Raw genomic sequence first — 12,237 nt, 5'->3', positions numbered from 1 at the left:
GCTTCAGGTGTTGTCCTTAGTCTATGTTCAGGTGCCGAGGTGAAGATAAGATGCCAAGGAGGTCATAATGGCCATGAAGGAGGTTATAAGCCCAAATTAGGTTGCCTCTCAGTCTTCAGCACTCCATTGAGAAAAGGTTCAGCTGTTGCAGATGGGTCTCATAAAGAACGTCATGGAAACCTTGCACCAAGCAAGTTGCCAGTTTAAAAAAATGGTTCTGTTAAAAATTTTGTGCATTCCAGAATTAAAGATTCTCAAATTTGACAAGATACACCTGAATAAAGTCAAATCGGCCCAAACATTGTGAGAATAATATCCAGTAAACAGTTATCTGAATTATTAAAATTAGCAATCTTCATCTCAAAAATGCTGAAACATAATATGTATCAGAAATAAACTTCATTCATTTTTTACTAATTATCTTTGCTTCATTTTGTTTATGGCATATGAAGTTTAGTATGTTGTTTGATGCCGACTAAAGGTCGAAATAGAATAATCATTCTTTGTAAAATTCTGTAGAAAACTCTGATTTTGCTAGCATTTATGTTTGTACAAGAAGTACTTGTAGTAGTTATAAACATTTACACCTTTTTCTTCGTACAGAGAACATCCTCTGTAAGCTGGTAGGATTACATGATAACCAATCAGCTTCTAAAGTGCATCAATTTCAACCAAACCCTTGATGGATTACTCCAGAACCTCTGTATGATTTAGACAGCAGTTTCAGAGAATTTCCTGGGTCTTCTTTCGCCTGACTCTATCAACTGGACACCTGAGCACTGGTTCTCTTCATTCAGAGACAGCAAGTGCTTGTAATCTTTGAACAGCTCACTAACTTATTTAATTCCTTTCTTTACTTTGACACTGTCTTAACTTTTGGCAAACAACACCCAACGGTGTAGGTAACATAAATAAATACCTTTTTTTTTTCCTTTTTTTTTTAATTCAATTTTCACCTCAAACAAGGCACAGTGCCACTTTGAAGCAGGGGGCTACTATCAGGGACTTAATTAGCGGGGTCATTATGAAGGGAGATGAGTAGAAAGATGTTTGTTAACATTACACTTGAACTTCTGCATATCATTGCAGTTGGGAAAGCAGAATCCCGGAAGGGATTGTTGTTGTTCAATACTGTTGAGCATCATTCATTCTTTCATTTCGTATGAATCAAATGATTATTGTTGGTATTTGATTCCTTCATATCTTTCTAGTTGGAATTCTTTTTAGAAAAACACTGGGTACTTATAGAAGGAACCACGTGAAGGTTGCCAACATCCCTAAATGAAAGTGTTTATGTGAAACAAACTGGATTCGAACTTGGCACACCTAGGTTATCAGTTCTGTTTCATTAACCCCTTAGCCACCATTACCTTCTTCTTGTTTATAAAGGATTTTGTTTCCTTTCGTTTCACAAAATATTACAGGAGTTCATCTTACAATCCATGCTAATATATGCCTCTTTATAGTTTGTAGAAGACAGGTGGAGCGTTTATACTTTTTTGTAGAATCTTTCTTCAGAAAAGAAAAAAAAGGTCATTCAAATTGACTTGCTAAAAAAGGCTCTTCAGGTCATCTACTTGTTAATGTCCAACATGAATTTCAATGAGATCAATAAATTTTACCATTGGAACATGACAGCCAATACAGAAGAGACAATCTATAGAAGCAGCATTAGTCAGCAAACGTTGTTTAAAGGTATCAACTCTTCATTGCATAAGATCTTAGTCAACATCTCCTTTTATCCAATCAAAAATACAGAAATATATGCCTTCATATATTACAATACCCCCCCCCACCGCGCATAATATAAAAACGAAAAGTTATCACTTTCTCTTTTCCAGACTCAAGGCACATGACCATGAGCTCGTCTCTAAAAACTAATCATGGCCTTTGGCCGGAGGCACATGCCAACACAATGAGAAACTACCACAAACCATATGCTGTCACTGTCCATTCAGTGAATAAATACATCATGATAGCATATACACATTCTTTACTGAACTCATTTATATACACATTTACACATATACTCTTACACTGACTAAACAAAAGCAAGCAGATATACACACAGTCTGCAGAATCAATTGAACTTATACAGTGAGAGCAGAACAAACGTTTCTATACAGAATAAGCAATTTCTTCTTTACTTGCAACATTATAAGACACTAAACTCTCATTCACTACTAAATCTTTATTTTTGGTTGTCAATTAAAATTGATAGACTTTTGTAAGGATAGACTTAGTCATTCTTTCTTTTACTATTGCCTTTCCCTCTACAGGTCTTCTCTTTTGAATAAATGTGAGTGTTTGTATTATTTAGATTAATTGGACAAGTGTTCTCATCCTGAGTATCAACATTTCAGTTGATGTAACCTATGACCTTCATCAGGTGTAAAAGTCGCCATGTTTTGGCAGGAAAAATGCCTGATAATTAAATTATCTTTATAATTTGTGTAAATTTACTTCAGCAATAATGAGCGTGGCCAGTACCAGATGAGTGACCATTTGGAGGCTGTATGTGCTCTCCGTTTATCTCAACATTGTTTCCAGTCGTCTTGGACATCTCCTTGCCACTGGACTCAAGCAGTGCTGATTCAGGAGAGGTGTGGTTGGGGATTGCACAACTCTTGCCACACAATTACACGCGCAGTTGTCCCTTCAGGGGGTATCCTTTATCTTTCAAAACTGAACGGAGACATCGACATCAAAATTTACTTTCAACTAGATCCAAAAATTTGAAACCTTAGAATGCAGAGCTACCCCCTTTTTGCCTACCAAAATATGACGACTTTTACACCTGATGCAGAGGTTACATCGATCGAAACGTTATTCAGATAACACTCAAGATGAGAGCAATTGTCCAATTAATCTACAAACATTCATACCTCATCTAAAAAATTCAGAGTTGTAAATGTGAGTGTGTTATGTATGTGTCGTCTATGTGGAGTGAGGCAAGATTTAGTTTCTTCTTTTTCATTCTTCTAGAATTCTGGTTGTTCTTTTAGATTGCCGATTGAATTATTTTTGTAGTCTATTATTTGTGCAGGTATTCGAATAGGTTTGATATTTTTTTTATCCATTTTTTTTTTTCTTGTTTTCATGAATGCCAACATGGTTTGGTATCCAATATAAAATGATTGTTTTCGTTTTGCAGAGATTTTTTATTTTTTTAGTCTCACAAATGAGGATCTTGACGTTACATAGATTATGGATTTGTTTGATTTGCTGTAGTTTTATTATGCTAAATACCAAATCTGTGGATGTTATCTCAGAGGATGCAGTTTTTGGTAGGTTCTTAGTGAATGTCAAAGATACTATCTCTTCTCGCCATTTCTTCATCTTTACATTCCTCAGTGTAAGTACGTGTGGTCTTTTACACTTCCAAATTCATCATTCACTCTGTGCTGCATGTGTTGATTGGCAGCAGATTTGCGGAGGGGGGAGGCTGAATATTTCAAGATGATTTAAAAATGGTTCGTTCTCACATTCCGTCCTGAATCTTCCACATGTAATCAATGTATGTGGTTCGATAACATAGTGTCAGATCTTTCAAAGAATTGCGCGGCTAAAATACGTTTTATTATTGTAGAGACCAAGATTGTTTTCCTTTTGTTTTGAGTATTTTTTTGTCTGAGATTTTCTATATGTAGTGTTTGTTTGTTTTTTTTTATTTTTATTTTGGAAATAATATTTTTAAAATGCATCTACCATTCGCCCATGTATGGAGTATTGTTGTCATATTTGGGCTGGTGCATCTGCTACTAGTCTCTCACTTCTAAACAAGGTTCAAAAGAGAGTCACCACCTGATAGGTCCTGAATTGTCATCTAAGCTTCAGCCTCTCTCCCATCGACAAAATGTTGCATCCCCCTGCCTGTTCTACAAGTATTTTAATGGTGAATGCTCCGACGAACTGCAAGCACTTGTACCCCCTCGACGTAAATACCCCCGACAAACCCAACAAGCAGCAAAATCCCACCCCTTCACAGTTGAGATCCCTAGATGTAAGAGAGCCTTCTACTCCAGTAGTTTCTTCTCCAGAACCGCTAGACTTTGGAATTCCCTTCCGGGTTCCTGCTTTCCCAACTGTACTGACATGCAGAAGTTCAAATGTAACGTGAACCGACATCTTGCTGCCCAATTCCCCACATAGTACCCCTGTAGCTTATGTCCCTGATAGTAGCCCCCTACATCAAATTGGCAATGTGCCTTGTTTGGGGTGAAAATGTAATTAAAAAAAAAAGAAAAATGTTTAAGATTGATTTTAGGTTATTTTTTTTTTTTTAACACAATCCAATTTTAAATATTAAATCTACTTAAAAATCTTTAATACGTAGAAATATTGCAAATGCTCCCCATTACATCAAACAGTCAGCACCATTCACCAATTAAAAATATATAATTTTATCCTAACGGTTAATAAAATCGAATGTTTTTTACATTTTTATTTTTTATTTATAACTGCAAACGAAGTGATCTGGAAAAAGATGTTGAAAAATTGCAATCTTTCAGTAAAGTTAAAACATAATTTTTAAGAAAATAATTTAAATTGCAAAAATGTGAATTTCACCCTTTGACTAAAATGTCCGCCAGAAACGAATCTAATATTGCATCAATGAAGGTTACATTTAAATTTTAAATTAAGCATTCATTTAACATAGTTAAGATTTTAAAAAAAAATAATAATAATAATAATAATAATAATAATAATAATAATAATAATAATAATAATAATAACAGATGACTTGATTCACGGGAATTGCGCACACACGCGTGTGTGTGTATACCCCCCCCCCCACACACACACACTTTTATACACTGCAACACGAACACGACATTCTTAGGTCATTCACTTTCCTCGTCCAACAAACTTGCAGAATATCAATGTTATTATTATTATTTTCTCGCGCCTAAACAAAACCATTGAAGGACGTCGGACTTTGCATCTAACTTTGCCCTCGTGCAGACTGGTAAATGAGTAAATATGGACGTCAAACACGCTGAAGAAATGCTGGAGTTCATTTAGAAAACAATACGTGAAGTTTTGACCGGCCTCACCACCGACGATTTTTAACGCACAAACAAATCCATGGCCTCTTTTTCTCGACTGAAAATTAGTAGCATTAGAATTAGTAGTGGGAGACCCAGACACTAGTAGTGGCACGGCACGTACTCGTACTCGTACTCTCTCTCTCTCTCTCTCTCTCTCTCTCTCTTTCCCATCTCTCTCTCTCTCTCTCTCCTCACCCTTCGTTACTGCATAACCGGTATGAAATGACGTTTTCATCATTTCTCTTTCTCTTTCTCTCTTCTGCACAACCGGCATGGCGCCGCCGCCGCCGCCGCCGTCATCATCAGCGTCATTATCATCATCATCGTTCTAAAACAAACTAATTCAGACTTACTTAGTCACAAACCAATAACAAGCCACACTTCAACCTTTAAATAATAAAAAATACTTTTTTCTGTTCGTTTTAATTCGCGCTCATTTGACTTTAACAAATTGTTAAAAATTAAATTGGAAAAAAATAAGTCTTCGAAAGAAATATTGATGTTAACAAAAAAAAAAAAAGAAAGAAAAGAAAAAAACGCGCATACACTTTATTCACATAGACACACACATATACATAGACATGTTCACGTATGTGCGCGCACACACACATGTACTCATACACACACGTGCTGTGTGCTCATAATCTTACCCACTTCTCACCCAGGCTCTTTTTCTCTTTTCATAAAAAAAAAATAAATAAAAGGAAGAATAAAATAAATTAGGAATAACGCAGCAAATGAATCAGGAGTAAAAAACAACAAAATTATTAAAAGACTTTTTTTTTTTAAATATACAACACCAACCCTGCAAAATACAAAATTAGATTTTTTGTATTATTGCTATTTTTTAATTATCTATTTTTATATATGCTTACATCGCCAAACATTTTATTTTACTTTTGGTTCTTCACAAAGCTAATTTTTTTTCTCTGGTATACAATTCAGACCTTTCTTTCTGGGATCAAAGTGTAGCACCTGTTCTGAGACCACACTTTACCTTTTCTTTCCTAGTCAGTGAAGGAGAAATGTTGGATTTTCCCAACAACAACAACAACAACAATAATAACAATAATAATAATAATAATAATAATAATAATAATAATAATAATAATAATAACAACAACAACAATAATAATAATAATAATTTGATTCTACCCTCGTGGGGAGGTAAACTGAAACATTTATCTGTTTTATTTGTCAGTTCTAGTTAGATTAAATTTTTTTAATTCTTGGATAAGGCGAATATATAGCAGAAATGCTAATAAAAAATATTTTTGTATTTTAATTTATAGAATTTATTTTGAGAAAGAGAGAAGGAAAGAGAAAGATTATTGCTTCTTCTCCTGTTAGAAAAATTTATTTATTTTTTTGTCAGACCATTCCATTTTTTTTTTTATTTTATTTATTGCTTCAAAGTTTGAAACGCTAAAAAAAGAAGGGCTTACAGGCAAGTTTTATTCATGCAAATGCAACCAGAATGTAACATTGAAAGGAGAAAAAGCGTATTCATTCCAAAATATGCACATTTCAAGTGTGAGTTTCTGTGTTACTTCTATTAAGCATTCGCATTATCATATACGGCTTTTGTATAGAGTGGAAAAGAGCGGAGAGATTCCGTGCGTTTACAAAGTGTGCGCCTATATCGAATGAGAGTGGTTGTCGGGGCGGAGGAGAAGGGCGCTTTTGTTCTCTCTCTCTCTCTCTCTCTCTCTCTCTCTCTCTCTCTCTCTCTCTCTCTCTCTCTCTCTCCCGTGTGTATTAAAAGTGTGCGAATATGCGTGTTACAACACGCCGTTATTATGTGTAAGTACTAGATCTCACGATAGTCAGTTAGTTTTATATTGTTGTTTTTTTTAATCACAATTGAATACTTACATACCCAAAACCAATGCATCAAGTTGTGGAGATGACATGGTAAAAAAACAAAACAAAAAAAACATACGCATTCCTTAGGGCATGTGTTTATAAAAAGATAATATTCGATTTTTCTTTCCTTTCTTTCTGGTCCTAAAATTCTTTCAAATGATAAAAATCAATATTTTCAAAATAAACCTTGAAAATAGCTTTATTTGCCAGCGTTGCATTCGCAACCACAGGAAAAAAAAAAACTCATTTTTAAACGGAGAACGGGAGAAAAATTCCTATTCCAAAAAGTTTATATATATATATATATATATATATATATATATATATATATATATATATATATATATATATATATATGTGTGTGTGTGTGTGTGTGTGTGTTTTTAGAACCCCAATAGAAAATAAAACAAAAATATGCGAACTGAAATGAAAGTGGGAGGGGAGTAAAAAAAGGGGGGGAGATAACACAACGCACTTAGGAAAATTGAAATATTCTCAAGTTATGTTTTTTTTTTCTTCCACATTTCCTAGGGAAAGGAATGAGTAATAGCGAGGAAGGGGAGGGGGATCTGAATGAATGAATGAACGAAGGAGAGAGGGTGAATGTATGAAAGAGGAGGGGCCTGTGCGCTTAGGGAATAAGAGAGAGAAAAAAAGGCTGAAAGGTAAAAAGGGAGAAAATAGCACATAGGGAAGTCGCGAAAGATGTAGGTAGAGAGAAAGATTATGCATACAATAAATGAACCTCATGTCCATTCAAGGACAGCCACAATAACGTGTACGTAACGACGTACGGCGCACAGGGGAAAATGAAGCACACAATATTGGAAGGAACGCGGAATATTTCTAAAATGGATGAACAAATAGATTTATTATTAGCTGGTATTTATTTCGAAAGAGAGATATAAGCCATTTATTTTTTCATTTTTTTTTTTTTTGTAACATTGTTGATGTTGGATTTAAAGAGGATGCGAACATGTAAAAAAAAATAACTAAATAAAAATACCAGAAACCTATATATTACAGAAAGAAGAGAAGGAAACCCCGATTCTTAAAGAATTAACAGTAAAGGAATCTTGAAATAAAGAGATCTGTTTGGAGAGAGAGAGAAAGAGAGAGAGAGAGAGAGAGAGAGGGGGTACAAGAAAGAAATAATATAAAGGTTTGGAAGATTGGGCTGAAGTTTTGCTACGCGCATCTTGGTTTTTACTGTCCTCAAAATCATTTGATTACGCACTCCTCCTCTCACAAACAGAATATGATTTAGAGAGAACGGAGGGGGGGGGAGAAATGATGATTATGATGATGATGCCAGAATTCTTGGCATCAGTCGTTACAGCGCCCTCCTCAGTCCATCGAACCGAGAGGCTTGGCTGAAATAAGGCTGGTCTGGTGCCACCAACTATACACCATGGCTCTATGTAAATTACCCACCCATTCCTACAACCTTGCTGCCCAACAATTTTATTCCTCCTTAGGAGGCTCCTACAATATAGACAGACCTCGCTTTTTCGTTGCTCCCATTTCCATCCTCGCGTATTTTGTTTTCGATGTTTTGTTTTTTAATTTTCTTCCTTAATAAAAAATATTTGTACAAATATTTTCTAGTCATATTTCTTGCCTTTCTTTGAAACCCAAGTATTTCAACGGAATAATTTTGGTTGTGAACCTAACTTTTAATAATCGTCCTCCATCTTTTTTTTTTTTTTTTTTTTTTTTTTTTTTTTACTCCAAACCTCGCCAATAGTACATTTTTTAAGGTCCTATTGCGAAGTTTGGAGTAAAAAGAAAAGGAAAAGAAAAAAATGGAAAAACTTTTTTTCGTTATCTTCTTTTTGTGCACGATTTTAATAAAAATAAGTTGAACCTTTCTTTCTATGTATTTCTCATTCGATTAAAAAAATATTTAATATATTTCTATTTTAATTTTGTTTACTTTTTAGATTCTGTGAAAGTTACCTACTTACACCTTTTTGATTAGGAATAAAGTGTAGTGTCTGTTCTGATACTACACTTCATTTTTTCTATACCCTGTCAGTTGAGAAGAAATACTATATTGAAGCACTAGTTTTAATTTTTCTATAAATTCAAAGTGCCTCTTTTGAAGATAGCTAGATTTTCCCACTTTAAAAACCGAGCATTTATTCCACTATTCCCTCGTGGGGATTCAAAAAGATTCAGGTCTCCTCCCATTATTAATCTCACCTCTTCTTCTCTCAAGGATCTCTTTAGCTGTATTTTATTTTCAATCTCTCGCCACTTCTGTTTTTGCGCTGTTCAAGATGTTTTACATACATACATACATACATACATACATGTGTGTGTGTTTATGTTATTTCTTTTTATAAATATTAAAAAAAAAATAGAATTTTGTGAAATTATTTTCCTTTTGAGCTTTCTGCTGTTTCATTTCGATTTTCCCCCTTTCTTGATATGTACTACTAACAAGCATTTTTAAGTACACATTTACTTCCTTCTACTCTGCGGGTGTGTATTTTCTCTTGCCAATTAAGGCCTCAAAATTTACTCCCACATTTTCAATTATTACTCATGACTTTGTTTAAAATGCTACACAAAATTCACTCTGTTTTACATTATTTCCAGCCAACAATATTCTTGGTTTACAGCAGTCTGAAGTATTTTATTACACCGGCTGAGTTGTGTATGATTACACTAAATGTGATTGTATTTCTCTTCTAAGAAAAACCCAGTTAAAAGTAAATTCTCTGTTGGACGTCTCCACTTTTTTTTAAAACTACATTGTACAACCCTCCCCTTTCTCCTAGTTTGATTACGTTTCCTCTTTTCTTCTTCTTCCCTTTCCTCTTCTGGGTTCGCACATGCGCTGTGCGCTCTTCCTGATTGACCGTCATACGCACACGCACACATATAATATTAAATAAGCATACACTCCTATAAAAATAAAAAATAGGCGAACTCATGTTATTGAAAAGAAGAGAGAGAAAGAAAGAGTAGGAAGAAAGGAGGGGGGAAGTCGTAATAAATTAAGAGACAGGAGGAGGAATTTAGTCACAGACATTGAAAAAGAGTAGCAGTAAATGAGAGAGAGGGAGAGAGAGAGAGAGAGAGAGAGAGAAAGGAGAAGAAGGAGGTCGGGAAGTTAAACGATAGAGTAATACTAACAAAGAGGGATAGGAGAGGTGGTGTTAAGCCTAGTGAGTAGTAGAAGTAGTAGTAGTAATAACAGCAGGAGTAGCGGTAGCAGCAGCGTCGCGGACCAAAGGCACAGGTACCGTCATTTTATCTCCTTTATTTCTTTTGCTAATCGCAAAGATCGCCACTTTGTTGTGTTTTTAATTTTTTTTTAGAGGGTAATAAAAGCCAAAAGTTTTAATCGACGAATCTAAAAAACAAAGTATATTTTCTCTCTCCAAAACTCGTTTAAAACCCGAATTTGCTAGTGAAATGTTCCCGTATTAGGATCATTGGGGAGGCCCTCCCCTCACCTTCTCCTTTTTCTGTTTCTTCTCAATACCTCTCAATATCTCAACTCTTAGTCTAAAATAATCATGTCTAGTCGTAGTGTCCAGCTGTGGACAACGATGTCCAGAGAAAATCTTAATTCATCAATATTAAACTATATTATCAACCTCATTTTTTTTCTTGAACCGAATATATATATATATATATATGACAGTCAAGCTGATGTGTGTATATAGTCTCCTTTGAAATAAAAATATATACTTTCTTGTACACGTAATTGAGCACTCTGATCATTTTTTTCTACACTAAACAAACACACTCACATTCATTTATTTATTTATTCTACATTGCCATAAAAAGAACGGTTTCATCGCGTCTTACTCTCGTGAACTCCATTCGTTGTCGAAAAACCTTTATCTGTCATTTCATTTCTTTTAAAAATAGCGTACTCAGTTTTCATGGAGGGGAAGATTGCAATTTTTATGAACAACAATGAAAATTACAGACCTCAAAATGTATTTGTAAACTTGTATTAATATAATTTGTGTTATTTTTACCCCCCCCTCTCTCCCCGACTAGTATCAATATTATCTCCTTTGACCCCTCCCCCTACTTCCAGTTTTACATCCACAGGACACAACGCATACTAAAAATACACATTTTTAGAGATGAGCCTAAATGTGTGACTCTTTATTTAATTTATATTTTAAATTATACATAGATATTTTTTACTTATTATCGCTAAGAAAATTTAATTTCGTCATTTTTCTTTGCTTTTGTATGTATTTTGTTCAATGCTTGCAATCAACTATTATTTTTTTTTAAATTGGGTTCAACAACACAATCTTAAAAAATAAGGTACTAGTGCACTTTCACTTATTGGTCCATGCTGAAATAATAACGTTATTATTTAAAAAGCCATTATGGGGAGGGGAGGATGTTTTGTACCTATTCTATACTTTTAACCTTACAATTGAATAAAAAAGCATATCATAAAACTTTAAACTTTGAAATACGATTAAAAAAATAGCGCGGATCAGTAAGTGCACTAGCACCAAAAATAATGTGTATGACCACGCAAAAGGGTGGCCTTTTGATCACACACACACACACACACACACACACACACACACACACACACACACACATATATATATAACACCCGATCATAGTCTACGTTTTTTTTTAAAAAACAAAACAAAAAACGATGTAAGTACTACAGAATAATTAGTAGTTTTTAGTACTGACTGCACTACTGCAGACTCGAACTAGTGCAGTCAGTAGTAGTAATGTTGGTATTTGTCGGTAAATATGATTGGACTGTTGAGAACTACTATTGATCATTTTTTTTAAAAAGTAATTTTTATTGTGTAAAAACAAAGAAATAACAAAACTTTTGCTTTATTATTGAACCAACGCTCAAACAATTTTTTTGTTTAAAAAGTTGTCAAAAAACAAATATATAACAAATAAATGTTATCAAAGGCAAGGTAAGTTACTTTTCTACCTAAGTGGATATGTTTTTAGTGTTTTTATTTAATGTAACATGTTTATTCAGCTCCAAAAGCATAGTGTTTACCGATGTAACTCTGTCTTTCACACAGTAAGTTTGGGAAAAGTAGTTAAAAATAAAAAATATGCCAAATACTGTTAAAACCCCACCGAATATATGTCAGTCTATGTTACGGTAACATATATTAAGCGAGTCTCTAACAGTATTTTGTCTAGTTTTTTATTTATAACTCCTTTTCCCAGATTTACCGTGTTCGGATGGCATTTAAAATTTTTCAATACATACATCGCCGAAAAACATACAGTGTTTGTTTACCGATGTATTACATCGGTAAACACTGTTTTTCGAGCTGAATAAACATGC

The 12,237-nt window shown here is 34.1% G+C and overlaps 1 protein-coding gene across 2 annotated transcripts in view; it reads left to right on the top strand.

Annotated features, from left to right (window-relative positions):
• Positions 1-12,237, top strand: part of LOC145286094 (uncharacterized) — a 164,646-nt gene that overhangs the window by 36,070 nt on the left and 116,339 nt on the right. Inside the window, exon 1 of one of the 2 annotated variants that reach the window (XM_080134773.1) lies at positions 10,022-10,167. The exons of the other annotated variant lie outside the window; for it this stretch is intronic. The gene's annotated coding sequence lies outside the window, so the exon portion shown is untranslated. Of the gene's footprint in view, positions 1-10,021; positions 10,168-12,237 lie in introns of those variants that run through there. 2 annotated transcript variants of the gene reach the window in all.

The sequence above is a fragment of the Euprymna scolopes genome, chromosome 10, assembly GCF_053919585.1.
Source record: "Euprymna scolopes isolate OS-2025 chromosome 10, ASM5391958v1, whole genome shotgun sequence".
In the NCBI taxonomy this organism is placed as follows: Eukaryota; Metazoa; Mollusca; class Cephalopoda; order Sepiida; family Sepiolidae; genus Euprymna; species Euprymna scolopes.
The sequence above is the reverse complement of the archived record's forward strand: the minus strand, read 5'-3'. Positions and strand labels throughout refer to the sequence as shown.